Source organism: Chiloscyllium plagiosum, chromosome 18 (assembly GCF_004010195.1).
Source record: "Chiloscyllium plagiosum isolate BGI_BamShark_2017 chromosome 18, ASM401019v2, whole genome shotgun sequence".
NCBI classification, from domain to species: domain Eukaryota; kingdom Metazoa; phylum Chordata; class Chondrichthyes; order Orectolobiformes; family Hemiscylliidae; genus Chiloscyllium; species Chiloscyllium plagiosum.
In genome coordinates this window covers 7,972,704-7,984,399 of record NC_057727.1, presented here as the reverse complement: position 1 = coordinate 7,984,399, position 11,696 = coordinate 7,972,704, and the positions used below count along the sequence as shown (strand labels likewise).

General features: G+C 41.3%; 1 long non-coding RNA gene across 1 annotated transcript in view; it reads right to left on the bottom strand.

The window, feature by feature from the left end:
• Positions 1 to 2,422: 2,422 nt before the first annotated feature.
• Positions 2,423 to 11,696, bottom strand: part of LOC122559188 — a 50,207-nt gene continuing 40,933 nt past the window's right edge. The window contains exon 3 of the long non-coding RNA XR_006314357.1: positions 2,423 to 2,762. This is a non-coding gene — a long non-coding RNA (uncharacterized LOC122559188). The remainder of the gene's footprint in view (positions 2,763 to 11,696) is intronic.

The following is an 11,696-nucleotide window of genomic DNA, read 5'->3' as shown; positions in this document are numbered from 1 at the left end:
GCCCTGAAGGCTGCAGGAAGCCCAAGTCAGAGATGTCTGAAGAGCATTGTGGTGTGTTGAAGTGGCATGCAACTGGTAGATGCTATCAGTTCTGAAGAAGGATCACTTGACTCGAAGAGTTAACTTTGTTTTCTCTTCCCAGATGCTGCCACACCTGCTGAGTTTCTCCAGCAATTTCTGGTTTAATATCAGATCTCCAGCATCTGCAGTTATAGAGTCACAGAGTCATAGGGATGTACATCATGGAAACAGACCCTTTGGTCCAAATCGTCCATGCCGACCAGATATCCCAACCCAATCGAGTCCCACCTGCCAGCACCTGGACCATATCCCTCCAAACCCTTCCTATTCATATACCCATCCAGATGCCTTTTAAATGTTGCAATTGTACTAGCCTCCACCACTTTGTCTGGCAGCACATTCCATACACGTACCATCCTCTGTGTGAAAATGTTGCCCTTTAGGTGTCTTTTATATCTTTCCCCTCTCACCCTAAACCTATGCCATTCAGTTCTGGACTCCCCCACCCCAGGGAAGAGACTTTGTCTATTTATCCTAGCCATGCCCCTCATGATTTTATAAACCTCTATAAGGTCACCCCACAGCCTCCGATGCTCCAGGGAAAACAGCCCTAGCCTACTCAACCTTTCCCTGTAGCTCAAATCCCCCAAACTTGGCAACATCCTTGTAAATTTTTTCTGAACTCTTTCAAGTTTCACATCTTTCCGATAGGAAGGAGACAGAATTGCACGCAATATTCCATCAGTGACCTAACCAATGTCCTGTACAGCTGCAACATGACCTCCCAACTCCTGTACTCAATGCTCTGACCAATAAAGGAAACCATACCAAATGCCTTCTTCACTATCCTATTGACCTGTGACTCCATTTTCAAGGAGCTATGAACCTGCACTCCAAGGTCTCTTGTTCAGTAACACTCCCTAGAACCTTACCATTAAGTGTATAAGTCCTGCTAAGTTTGGCTTCCTAAAATGCAGGACCTTGTATTTATCTAAATTAAACTCCACCTGCCACTTCTCAGTCCATTGGCCCAGTTGATCCAGATCCTGTTTTAATCTGAGGTAACCTTCTTTGCTGTCCACTACACCTCCAATTTTAGTGTCATTTGCAAACTAACTAACTATACCTCTCATGCTCACATCCAAATTGTTTGTCTATTCCCCACAGCGTTAGCCTGAGTTTCTGGACTACTAGTCCAATGTCTTTACCACTATGCCACTGCCTTCCCAAAATTATTTAACTCTGGCAAAATTATTTAATCTGTAAACAGAAGAAATATTCAGAAATTAGATATACTTCCAAGGGTAAATATTAGAGGCAAGGACATAATGAACATGTGGCACACTGATGACATAGGGATGCCTACAGAATCAGAAGAGGTTTTACTCTACACAAAATATCATACATCAAATAAATTTTAGATGAGTACAGTATGGATTGAGTATGAATACCTAAAAGGCAAAACCAATGATAGTTAGAAGGACCAAATTTGAAGACTTGAGAGTGAAGATTGAAGTGGGTGGTGTCATGCTGGAAACAGTGGGTATGTTGGTCTATTTGGGACAAATGATTACTGAAAGATGTTACCCGTAATGGCAGATATTAGAGGAAGGCTAGAATTAGCCAGAAATCATTTTGTGTAAATGAGGATGTATCAACAACAGAAAAATTCAAGCATGCAACAAGGAAAAGACTCAAAATATTGTCTACTTCTCTTCACTTACCTGAAAGCCTCAGAAATCTGGACAGTAAGTAAAAATCTCTGAAAAAAAGTCAAAGTTTTTGAAATGTGGATGGTAAGACAAACACTAAAATTCCCATTTATAGACCATAAGATGGACAAAGAGATATTTGAAATTGTAAGAGTCAAAAGAACTCTAAAAAGTGACATCTAGAACAGAAATTGTCAATATTTCAGCCATTTGATCAGAGCTGAAAAGCAATAGAGATCTCTTCTACAGGACAAAGTGGATGACAGCAAAAAGAGATGTAGTTAGATGATGGGCGTACTGTCCAGACAATTTCTGACAAGCAACAGTGGGATTGTAAGTTGGGCACAAGACAGACGAGTCTGGTATACCATGACAGCAGGAAAGGAAAGCAGGAACAATAGCAACTGGTGGGAAACAACATCAAGAAATGCTTAATATTTCCAAATAGACTTTTACAAAAATGTCAGACTCCTTTGAAATAAGAATATCTCTATGGGTAACAGAATGAGATTAATGAAATGTCACATTTGGTCAATGCTGCAACTTAGATATCACCTCATGTACAATAAAACCTGCCCTGTTGCTTCACAATGCGGCAATCAGGCAGTTTGTTGCTGAACAATATAAGAAAATAATAGGACCAAAGAGGTATGTTTTAATAGAGACACAGATCCCTTCACAACCTTGAGAAAGTCCATATATCCCAACATATCAGTGATTCAATAAGGCAGCTCACTGTCTCCTTAGGGCAGTACAGGATGGACAATAACTGCTAGCCCAGCCATGATCAAATAAGAGATCAGGAGAAACGAATGTTTAGGAAGAAAACTCCAAAGCTTTGGGAGCTAAAGGCCAACATCGGTGGATTGAGGAATTCAGAAATGTGCAAGAGGCAAGAATTGGAGAATGCAGAATGCAGAGGGGGGTGTAAGCTGCTATAGCTTCCTGTCTCTTCTTAGCTTGCCAGAGGAGACTAATTCAAGGAACGGAGGACCAGCTTCTGTGTTGAATTTATCTTTCAATCGAGTTCTAGAAAAGGACAGAAGGAAAAGGTGGTATGAACAAGGCAAATAAACATCTGTTTGACTTCCTCCAAAAGCTGAATTTACATTCTGTTACCATAACAACTGGGTTCCTGTTGCCTTGAGCCAAGCTGTTGATAAAATTGCAAGCTTTTTAAGGTTGCCAATTCTATGAATCAGATCAGAACAGGGAATCAGTCAAGCTTTACATTGATCACACCAGTTCTTTCATCCCAGGAACACTGACCCAGATTTGGTTGATGCATAATTCGGCCACCATAGTAAGAAAGTTGGTTTGATGGAAAGGTCATGGTTAATGTGCTGACATTTCTCTCCTGTGATCGAGACTACAGAAGCACCTTTAAATTATCACCCAAGGTTCTTGGAAATAACCCTGAACGAGCAATCTACAAATCTCCTGATAAAATTGGTGGGGGTGTTAGGGTTGTAGAGGCAAAGGAAACCAGATGTCACCCTCAATAGACAAGCACAAAGGTGGGGAGTTTTACAACAATGGAAAGCTAAAATGTCACTGAAGCCCCAATTTCAGAAGTCCCACCCATCCAACCCCAATCCTCACCATTTGCACAAATGGGGAAAGGGGGGGAAAGATGTATGTCACACGTCTGTGGCTATAACCATAAGGCCACAAGAAATAGGAAGAGGAGTAGGACATTTGGCCCCTTGAACCTGCTACTCCATTCAATAGAATAATGGCTGATCTGACATCACTCACATTCCACTTTACTGCCTTTTCCCCATAACCATTTATTCCTCCACTGATCAAGAATCTCTCTATCTCAACTTTAAATGTAAGCAAGGACCTCTGCCCACACATCTGTCGATTGCAAGGAGCTCCAAAGACTCACAACCCTCTGAGAGAAGAAGTTCCTCCTTATCTCAGTCTTAAATTAAATTTTATTCTAAGACGATGCCCTCTGGTTGTAGACTCTCCCATGAGGGGATACATCCTCTCAGCACTTACCCTGCTAATGCCCCGTAAAAATTCGGTATGTTTCGAATGTGATCACCTCTCATCCTTCTAAACTCCACTGAGTAGAGTTCCAACCAGTTTAACTTTTCCTCATAAGACAATCCCTGCATATCAGGGATGATCCTAGTGAACATTCGCTGAACTACCTCCAATTAAATGATATAATTCCTTAAATAAGGGGATCAAAACTGATCACAATACTCCATGTGGTCTCACCAGCATCTTGTACAGTTGCAGTAAGATTTCCCTACTCTTATACTCCAAATCCCTTGATGTCCCCGGTTCAATCCCGGGTTTTGGCAGATGCAGCATTGCTTGAGTGCTCCCTCCTTTGTTTAGCTGTGATGGAGGCGAGTGAATCTGAAACTCTGCACCTCGTCTTGCTGGCACAATGGTTGATTTGATTGCATCGCATTCTTGGGGTGGCACGGTGGCTCAGTGGTTAGCACTGCTGCCTCACAGTGCCAGGAACCTGGGTTCAATTCCCATGTTGGGTGACTGTGTGGAGTTTGCACATTCTCCCTGTGTCTATGTGGGTTTCCTCTGGATGCTCTAGTTTCTTCCCACAGTCCAAAGATATGCTGGTCAGGTGAATTGCCCATGGTGCATTGGGCAGGGGAATGAGTCTGGGGGGCTACTCTTTGGAGGGTTGGTTTGGGCTGAAGGGCCTGTTTCTATACTGTAGGAAATCTAATCTAAGGGCCAACATTCCATTAGCCTTCCTGATTTCCTACTGCACCTGTTTTTTAACTCTCTGTGTTTTGTATACAAGTCCCTTTGTGTTGCAGCTTTCTGCTGTTTTTCCCCATTTAAGTAATATTCTGTTTGTTTTTGTTCTCCCTTCCAAAGTGAACAACTTTGCATTTTCCCACATTGTACTCCATTTGCCAACTTTTAACCCTCTTATTTAACCTACCAATATTTCTCTGTAAACTGTTTATAACTTCATGTTAAAGAACCAAGTGTTATAGCAGAACCGATGTGGAACTGCACTAGGTCACTGATTGCGAACCTGAAAAAGAGCTGCTTATCCCCATTCCCCGTTTCCTGCCCATGAGCAGTTCTCTATCCATGCCAATACACTACCTTCATCACCTTTTGTGAGGTACCTTGTCAAACTTCTTCAGGGAATCCAAGTATAGCACACCTACTGGTTCCCCTCTATCCACTCTGGTTGAGACTTGCTTGAAAAACTCTAGTAAATTAGCCAGACCTGATTTCCTTTCCATGAAGTCACACTGACACTACTGGATTAGGTTATGATTTTCCAAATGTTCTGCTATTACATCCTTAAAAATTGATTCTAATACTTTTTTTCATCATTGGCCTGTAGTTACCTGTTTTTTCACTTCCCTCTCTTTACATTATAAGTTTTCCAATTGTCTGGTATTTCTCCGAAATTCAGTGATTTTGTTTTTGGAAATTCCAACCAATGCATTCATTATCTCTGTAGCTACCTCTTTTAGGATCCTAGAATGCAAGCCATCAGGGCCAGAGGATTATCTGCCCTTAGCATCATTAGTTTGGGTAATGCTACTTCAGGGATGGAATGTTGAAAGTATCTTCCACCATAAAGACTGAGGCAAAATATCTGCTTAACTCCTCTGCCATTTCCTTGACCCCCAAAATCATCTATCTAGATTAGTTTTCTAAGGGATCTATGTTCACTTTGACCTCTGACTTGCATTTTACATATTTCAAGAATCTCTGATTATCAGTTTTTATATTCCTTGCTAGTCATGGAGGCAGCTGCATGTGTAAAAGGAGCAACTGACCTCAAAGACATCCAAATGTCAAAGTGGATTAGCCAATAAATGACTTGTTAGCTTTAGAACCTTGGAAGAAACATCTAAAACTCCTGGCGTTATTTGGAAAGCTAGGTTACACTACTGGATAGATCTGGATATGCCTTTGGGAGAGATAAAATGTTCTATGGCACAAGTAAGGTGCCCTATGGGAGAGTATTGTACCCTATGGGATTGATAAGAGTAGCCATGAAAGTCCATAAAAAATGGAAAAGCTTCCTGGAACTATGGAGTGAACAAGACATTTAAATTCCCTGCTCTTTAAATAGGCTGTTGTATTTCTTTTAAAAATAGTTTTAAAAAGATAGAGTGGCATAAGTTGGAATGGGGGTATGAGGAGCCATGAAATTGTGTAGACACACATAGTTTGCTGTGGAGATATACGTGCCAAAATGATGAATGGGGACACATGAAGTGGCATGCATTGGTACGGATGGGGCACAGACCAAACATTGGGGGATGATAGGTGAGAATTTAAAAGATGTGACAAAGTAGCATCAAGAAGCCTTTTGTAGAAGTCAGTTAAAAATATTAAAAATAACTACAGGACTATGACAGCTAAAATTAACAATACTCAACAAAAGAAATGCAGCACAACAATCACTTTTTATTGACAATAGAACTGCATGCAGATGGCTAAACTTGGAAGAGAGAGAGAGAGAGAGCTGCTTGCAGTTCTCTATTTCTCTCTCAAGTTGTCATTTGCAGAGAGAAAAGCAGGAATACTTATACTTAAAACTTATCAATAGTTATCAATAACTATCACTACAGGTTAGTCATCCATTAGACCGGTTCATTGAATTATGATCTGGGTTATTACTTCAGAGGTTTATCATATTGACATCCAAAATCTGGTGTCCCATACATCATCCTTGTAGGGGGCTCAAAGGATTTTTGTGGAATGTCTTTATTTGTGTTAATACAGTATCCCAAGATATATGTGGAGTCAGCCTGATCAAGCTCTGATGAGGTCTACCAGGGTTAAAGATTTATGTGGTCTCAGCCTTCTTCAAGTCCTGCTGAGGTTAGTAATTCTTTGACCTTTGTTATAGTCTTAACTTGTGTTGTGTCAGGCAACTCTGGGGTCCTACAAAGGACAGTCAAAGGACAGTATGCTACAACCAGGGGTTGGCCAATGTTCCCATCATGCAGCTATCTATTTCACACAATTCCACACTCTCACACAACTCACCTCTACATGTGGTAGCCCTGTGTCTGGCTTAACAGTCTTTCTGGGGGAGACATCCCAAAATCCATGAACACCAACTCAATCCCCACAGCAGAAATCCACAGCAGGGCATCAGCCCCCACGATGGCCTTGTGAAATCAAAGCACTCTACATCCCTAACTTGAGAGAGAATATCCAGACCTATTTGTCCCTAGTGTTGTGAAGGACGGATATGGTCACACTATCCCAGAATACTCCATTCAGTTGGACTGATTTGCCCACCTGCAGAAAGATTTGTGCAAAACAAACCTTTGTCTTCATGTTGACCAAACTGTGATCCGTATATAACAGCACGGTGCTCCTGAAGAGAAGATGCTGGGCTCCCTGAGCAGAATACCAAGGGTAATTTGCAGAACTTCACCACAGAACTTCCAAACAAGCACCACAACATGGCATGGCTGCTAGTGAGAAAGGCTTTTCCCATCAGATCCTTCATGCACACGCAGAGGATCAATAAAACCATGATTTGAAACAGTAAATTCTGTCATGCAGGTTTCGATGTTCTCTGAGACAAACATGAATTCCTGCTTGGGGGCAATCAGACCATTTTTGTTCTGCCTGACACTCGTTGACCTACCAGTGCAAGGTATGGTCCACAACAAATGATGCACACCAACGTGGTCCAAGGGCTAGCACATGGTGCTAATGGACACACTGAAGCTCAGGGGAACTGCAGCAAAAGGTAAAGGCCACAGTTTTGGGCTGTCTCATCTAGTTCCTGTTATATAAAATAATCAGTGTGAAGGGGTTAACCTGAACTAAACTGAAGAAACTGTGCCCACTCAGGTATAGAACACAGCTGCTGGATGGAGCATTGGCTCTTGGAGATTAGGGCTTTCTGGAACGGGATCAGTTAGCTCAGTTGGCTGGACAGATGATTTTGCAATGCAGAGTCGTGGGTTCAATTCATACACCAGCTGAGGTTATCATGAAGGAATCTCCTTCTCAACTTTTCCCCCTCTGCATGAGGCATGGTTTACTCCATCTGCTTTTCAATTGTGTTTCACTCTTCTAAATCTACCCTCCTGTACTGTTTAGGTTAAGCCACCACCTGTCTTCTCTCTCTAAAGAAAGAGCAGGCCAATGGTTCAGTTGGGCAGTTGCAACTTTACCTTTTACCTAATGGAGATACACATGTCTAACTGTTAATAGAATACAAATGAATAACGTATATAGTCACACGGCAGTTCAAACTTCACCTTATTGTCTAAGACAGCACCCCAGCTAGTGGGATGCATTTGTGATCTATCCTGCACTACGAACTCTAGAACAGCCTCTTAGATTGGCGTAAGAAAGAGGATTGATGGTAACACTTAACCACAGTGGTTGGTCACAAGGCATCAGTACATATTATAACAAGCCAACAATTATAGCCTTCCTGCTCACTTTTATTACAGTACACAGCAAGGATATAAATAAATTGGAAGTGGTTCAGAAGATGTTTACAAAATTGTTAACTGGAATGAGTGGATTTTTTTTTAAGAAAGGTGGGCTTGATTCCACTAGAGTTTGGAAAAGTGACGATATTGAAGTGCATAAGATCCTGAATGATCTTGATCAGATGGATGTGGAAAGGATGTTTCCTCTGGTGGGTCATTCCAGAACTAGGAGAGACTGTTTAAAAATGTGGGTCCGCCCTTTTACGACAAAATTTTCTCTCAGAGGGCTGTGAGCCTTTGGACCCCTTAGCTTCCACAAATATTAGAGGTGGATCATTCAATAAGGCAGAAGCAAACAGATGTTTGTTAGGCAGAGAAATCAATGGAGTAAATGGGAATATTGAACCTGAAGCACCTCAACTATGATCTTATTGAATGGTGGAGTAGATTCAAGGGATAGAATGGTCTAATTCTGCTTCTAATTTGTATTTTTTTGCCTTGGGCTGGACATATCAAAAAATACAGTATAAATATAGATACAACCCACACAGTCAGTGAGTGCACTATCTTGAGAGTGTCATTAACCAAATTGCTCTGTTTGGCATGATGTAAGCTGCCACATTTGAAATACATTGAAGTGCATGATGAAAATTAAAAATTAAAAATATATTAGGGCTGAAGGGCCTGTTTCCACACTGTAATGTAATCTAAATCTAAATCTAAATCTAAAACTCTTCAACAAACAACAAAAACAGAGTTGGCATGATGTCATCACCATCATCTGCAGCTTATTGTGAACAAAAAGGTTTCACAAATATTTAATATTTATTAACTACAATAAAGTGCATTAGGATGGTACCAATGATTAATTTGGATCCAATTCTTTCAAAGGGTTGCAAGTGGCTTTTATCATCATCATTAAAATATCAGAATTTGCATACTAATTAAATTTGGAAGTTCACTTTGGAAAAACTGAAACAGCTGTGGGCATGAAAAGATTAATTGGACATTGAAAGCTTTAAGAGCTTCCTGTGTAATCATCAAAGGCTTTTTCACAACAAGACAAAAACCACTGGGTACATCGTGGGGCAATAGTATTTTCTGCTACTGAGCTCATGAATCCCATATGGTGTTGTTAAGCGTGTTACTACACTGACTAAAACCATCCTACTCCCACTCAGTCTTCAAGGTCCTACATTGTTCCAGTAAAGCTCTGCACACCCTCAAGGAATAGCACCACATCATTCACACTTTGTGATGCTCCTACTTGGTATGGTGCCAGGGTCAGCTAAAATTCTTCCAAGGATACTGAGAGGATGGAAGGAAACTGGCCCTAATTTTCCAATCCTCCTTAGATACAGGGATGGCACCAATGGTACAACATCAAAAAGGGTAAAAAGATAAGTTCAGCAGTTACAGGCATATCAGTTTAATTTCATTGGAGGATCTTTTGTTTTATGTCTTTCTGCCCGCATCGATGAGTTTGGGTTCAGGCAAGATTGGTCCAGGAGACGATAAGGACAGAGTGAAAAGTGTAAAGTGTTGCCATACACAGCGCCACCTTAGGTACAAAGTACCTAGGTTCAAAATCTTAATTACACAAGTAAAAAAAATTTTTAAAGGTTCAGCACTGCAGTTTTCTTAGTATAAAAGCAGAAAAAAATCATAGAATCCCTACAGTGTGGAAGCTGGCTGTTCAAGTCCACTCCAAACTTCTAAACAGCATCTCACCCAGACCTACCCTGTCTACGGAAGCCTTCATTTCCCATGGCTACTCTACCTAGCCTGCACATCCCTGGACACTATGGGGAATTTAGGAGAAAGTGAGGGCTGCAGAAGCTGGAGATCAGAGTCAAACAGTGTAGGGTAGAAAAGCACAGCGGGTCAGGCAGCATCTCAGGACCAGGAGAGTCAACGTTTTGAGCATAAGCTCTTCACTTTCCTTATGCAGACCTTAAGCTCGAAACATCGACTCTCCTGCTCCTCATATGCTGCCTGACCAGCTGTGCTTTACCAGCAATGCACTTTTTGACTATAGGCAATTTAGCATGGCCAATCCACCTAACCTTTGGACTGTGGGAGGAAACTCCTGCAAGCACAGGGACAACGTGCAAAATCTCCATAGTCACCTGACGCTGGATTTGAATCCAGAACCCTAGTATTGTGAGACAGCAGTGTGAACGACAAGCCATCATACCACTCCTAAGTCAAATGATGGCATGGATGAAGGTTTTGACAATGGATGAGTTGAGGCAAAATGGAGTGAGGCAATGTTTGTGAGGTTGAAATGGGTGGTGTTCGTGATGCATGCATTAACTGAATCAAATGCTGCAAGCAATAACTTGTTTGGCATCAGGCAGTTTTCAGAGAAGAGGAACAGAGATGGCAGAGATAGAAAAGGATAATTGAGAAAGTATAACTCAGTATTTCCCTCCCCCCCACCCACATCTTTATTGCATCTATTTTAAACATGTCAATAGGGATCAGCATTCAGAATTCAGCACTGACTGTGCAAGCTGTTGAGTGGCATAAGGGATGACGTGGCCCAAATAGGTCACAATCTGGCTGCCTTCAATTTCCAAAATCCTCGTTAAAAAGGCTAGCTAATTTACATTGATTCAATAAGTCGAATGCTTACATTTTATGTGACATTCTAGGAGTTTTATCAGTATTTTTGTGGGTCCAAATCTGCCCATTGTACTGCAATGATGCAATAGTCATGAAGCCTTATGATCCTTTGAGTTTTATCAAATTTTGATATTTTATTACAACTGGTTTCAACCAAGGTCAAGGTCATATATTTGCAAAGTCTACTTGCATTATATCACTGACTGCTCCTTTTGCAAAATGTATTCATGAGATATGGGCATCTCTGGAAAGTTCAGCATTTATTGCCCAGCCTTGATTGATAATAAGTGTACAGTCACAATCAGTATTGAAAGGGTTAATTGGAGCTGCTGTGGCTGACTTAGACCATATTGATCAACAAGGGAATTAATAATAATAACTTGCATTTGCGTAGTGCCTGGTAAAACAGCATAAAATATCCAAATGGACATCCCAAGATTGGTTCTAGGGATAAGGAGTTTCAGTTATGAGGATAGTTTGAAGACATTCACAGAATTACAGAAGTATTATAGTACTGAAGGCCGCCATTTGGCCCATCATACCACTAGTTTGTTGAATGGGCATTGTTACCAAGTGCCAATCACCTGCTTAGTTCACTATATCCTTGAAAATTATTTTAATGCAAATAATCATTCAATGCCCTCATGAATGTCTCGAGTTTAACATTCTCATCCTTATGTTGGATCAGTGGTGCTGGAAGAGCACAGCAGTTCAGGCAGCATCCGAGGAGCAGCAAAATCGACGTTTCGGGCAAAAGCCCTTCATCAGGAATAAAGGCAGAGAGCCTGAAGCGTGGAGAGATGAGCTAGAGGGGGGTGGGGGTGGGGAGAAAGTAGCATAGAGTACAATAGCTGAGTGGGGGAGGAGATGAAGGTGATAGGTCAGGGAGGAGAGGGTGGAGTGGATA